General features: G+C 42.4%; 1 protein-coding gene across 1 annotated transcript in view; it reads right to left on the bottom strand.

Annotated features, from left to right (window-relative positions):
- Positions 1 to 3935, bottom strand: part of C10H11orf65 (chromosome 10 C11orf65 homolog) — a 36730-nt gene that overhangs the window by 16474 nt on the left and 16321 nt on the right. The window lies entirely within an intron of this gene.

Below are 3935 nucleotides of genomic sequence, written 5' to 3'. Positions count from 1 at the left end.
TGTCCTGGAACTCACTTTGTAGACCAGGCTGGCCTCGAACTCAGAAATCCGCCTGCCTCTACTTCCCGAGTGCTGGGATTAAAGGCGTGTGCCACTACGCCCAGCTCAGATCTTCACCTCTTAACACCCCCCTCCACACACACACATATGCATTCTCCTTTATCCTAGCTCCTAACTCCAGTAGGTACTTTCTGGGAAACCCCAAGGCCACTGAAGATCTTCACCTCCTTCATTCTTCCAAGCCCAATCCCCCAGTCTCATTCCCCAGCTCTGTAGCAGACCTTCTGCTATGGCCTCTCTTCATTCTTTCCCCTATCCCTAGAGGACTAGGCAGATCATGGTAGAACACCCTGGTCTCCTCCTTCCTGTGGATCCCTTTAAAACCTTCCTCCTAGCCCTAGCCCACACCCGTTCTTACATGTCAGCTCCCAATATCTAGAAACACATTTTACCTGGAACCCCTAATGGTCACACCTATCAAGATCCCAAATTTTTTTCTTATTAGCCAACGCACAGCCACTAAATCTCCTAAGAACCATGGAGAGCAGCAGAAACCGAGAAACAAAACACCCACCCAACAGAGACCAGGTATCAGCACCTAGAATTGCAGTCTTCCCAAACCGAGACGCCTAGACACCAGCACAAAAGTGCAATTAATGGCCAGAACAGTATCCCCACTAGAACCCAGCATCTACCATAGCAGGTCCCAAGAAATGGGATATAGCTGAAGCACAAGCAAAGAACCTTAAAATACTCATTATGAATGACAGAGGTTCTTAAAAAGGAAATGAATAAATCCTTTAATCTATGAAAACACAAACAGTGCTAGGAAATGAAAAAAAAAATAGTTCAAGACCTGAAAGTAGAAATAGAATCAATAGAGAAAACAGAAATTGGGGGAAATCTTAGAATGAAAAATTTAGGAACTTGAACAGAAATCTCAGAGGCAGGCCTCACAAGCAGAATACAAGAGGTGGAAAGAGACTCATAGGCGGCGAAGACACAATAGATGACATGAATACGTGGGCAAAGAAAATGTTGAGTCTAAAAGAAGTCTGGCACCCAAAATCCAGAAAATCTGGGGGACTGTGAAAAGACCAACTCTAGGAACAATAGAAATAAATGGAGGAAAAGAAACACAGGTCAAAAGCATGCAGAATACTTTCAACAAAATCATAGAAGAAAACCTAAAGAATAAGATGCCTGTCAAGGTATAAAAAACAGACAGGATACCAAATAGACTGGACCAGAAAAGAATTTCCCCAAGGCACACAATAATCAAAGCACTAAACATACAGAAGAAAAGAATATTAAAAGAAAGAATATTAACATCTGAGGGGGAAGACCAAGTAACATGTAAAGGCGTACGCCACTTAAAATAATGCCTGACTTCTTAAAGGTGAGTCTAAAAACCAGAATGGCCTGGAGAGCTATTCTAAAGACTCAAAGACACCATACTTGTCAGCCTGGACTGCTACACCAGCAATACTTTCCACTACAAGAGATGGAGGAAATAAGATAGTCCATCATAAAACCAAACTAAGAATATCTATATACAAATCTAGCCTTACAGAAGGTGCTGGAAAGAGAACTCCAACCTAAAATGGTTTAGCACACCCAAGAAAACACAGGGAATAATCCCAGCAAATCAAAAGAAAGAACACACACACACACACACACACACACACACACACACACACANCACACACACACACACACACACACACACACACACCACCACCACCACCACCACCACCATCACCACCACCACTGTAACAGGAATCAACAAACATTGCTTATTGATATGTCTCAACATCAATGGTCTCAATTCTCCAATAAAAAGACACAGAATGGATGCAAAAACAGGATCCATCTTTCTGCTGTATCCAAGAAACACATCTTGGGCTGGTGAGATGGCTCAGCGGGTAAGAGCACTGACTGTTCTTCCAAAGGTCCTGAGTTCAAATCCCAGCAACCACATGGTGGCTCACAACCACCCGATATGAGATCACATGAAACTGAAAAGCTGCAGTAATGCAAAGTACACAGTCATTCAGACAGATAAAGCAGCAGCCTTTAAGGAAAAGGAAAAGATGTCTACCAACTACACACTGGATAGAGGTCTAATATGCAACTACATGAAGAACTCAAAACACTAGATATCAACAAAACAAACAACCCAATTAAAAATGGGGCACAGATCCAAACAGAGAATTCTCAAAAGAGGAAACTTAGATGTTCAACACCCTTCCACCAGGAAAATCAAAACTGCTTTGAGATTTTTATCTATCAGAATGACTAAGATCAATAAAACAAGCGATAGCACATGCTGGCGAGGATGTGGAGGAAAGGGAACCCTCATCCATTGATGGTGGGGCTGCAAACTTGTACAGACACTACAGGAATCAGGAAGATGGGAATCGTACACCTCAGTATCCGGCTCTACCACCACACTTGGGCGTATACCCAAGGGCTGTTTCGTCCTTCTTCACTTGCCCAACCGTGTCTATGGATGCTCTATTTATAATAGCCAGGAATTGGAACAACTTACATGCCCTTCAGCACAAGAATGGATAAAGAAAATGTGGTACCTTTACACCATGGATTATTATTACTTAGCTATTACAACACAATAAAATCTTGAAATTTACAGGTAAGTGAATACAACTAGAAAAATTGTCCTAAAGTAGGTATCCTAGAACCAAAAGTACAGATATGATATGAATTCGCTTATATGTGGCTATTAGCTATTAAGTCAACAGTAATCAAGCTACAATCTGTAGAACCACAGAGGTTAGCTATAGAGTAAGGAACAAGAGGGTTCAGATCTTGTTAGAAAAGGAAACAGAATAGATAGTCATAGATGGAGCACTGGAATGGGAGAGGAGAATGAGGGAGGAATGTGGGAGGGACAGCTAAAATTAAACAGTAATTCAGTTTTACCCTAATACAGTCGAGACTTCCTAAATATAGACATTGTGGTCGTTTGTGTAGGTATAGCCCCCATAGATTCATGTGTTTGAATGCTTGGCATTAGCAAGTGGCACTATTAGGAGGTGTGGCCTTGTTCGAGAAAGTGTATCACTGTAAAGGCAGAGTTTTGAGGTCATACATTCTCAAGGTACACCAGTGTGACACAGTCTCCTCCTGCTGTCTTCTTCAGATCAGGATGTAGAACTCTCAGCTCCTTCTAGAACACCATGTCTGCCTGCATGCTACCATGCTTCCCGCCATGATGATAATGGGCTAAATGACTAAAGCGATAAGCCAGCCCCAATGATACATGTTCCTTTATAAGAATTGTGTTGGTCATGGTGTCTTTTCACAGCAATAAGTCACTAACTAACACAAATGAAGGCAATCTAAGTGAAATCATCCAACAGAGTCTCATCTGGCCTTCTCTTGCCTGCAGAGGAATCATCTCACCCAGGATTGGGTTACATGTAACTGAGTTGTTGGCCAAAGGGATCCCAGGCTGTTGCTAAGGGTTGCTCTCTACAAACTGACAAAAAGCCCACATTGCTGAAGAGAACACTTATTCAACACACTGAACATGAGAAAATCAAGCTGGTGCCTATATAGGGCCTTCACCCCTAAGTTCTAGCATCTTTGTTACAGGAAGGTCCTCTGCACACTACCAAAAGAGAAATGTAAACACAGTACCAAACCTTTGTTCTACAATGCTGTCCTGCCTACAAGCTATGCTAGGGCAATGGTGGCACAAAGCTTTTGGGAGTAACCAACCAGCATCTCCTTTGACTTCAAGCCCCCTCCACTGGATGGAAGCTGTATTAGTCAGGGTTCTCTAGAGTCACAGAACTTACAGATAGTCTCTATGTAGTAAAGGAATTTATTGATGACTTACAGTCTGCAGTCCAAATCCCAACAATGGTTCAGTAGTAGCTGTGAATGGAAGTCCAAGGATCTAGCAGTCG

Source organism: Mus pahari, chromosome 10, assembly GCF_900095145.1.
Source record: "Mus pahari chromosome 10, PAHARI_EIJ_v1.1, whole genome shotgun sequence".
In the NCBI taxonomy this organism is placed as follows: Eukaryota; Metazoa; Chordata; class Mammalia; order Rodentia; family Muridae; genus Mus; species Mus pahari.
This window is presented reverse-complemented; position numbering and strand designations above follow the sequence as displayed.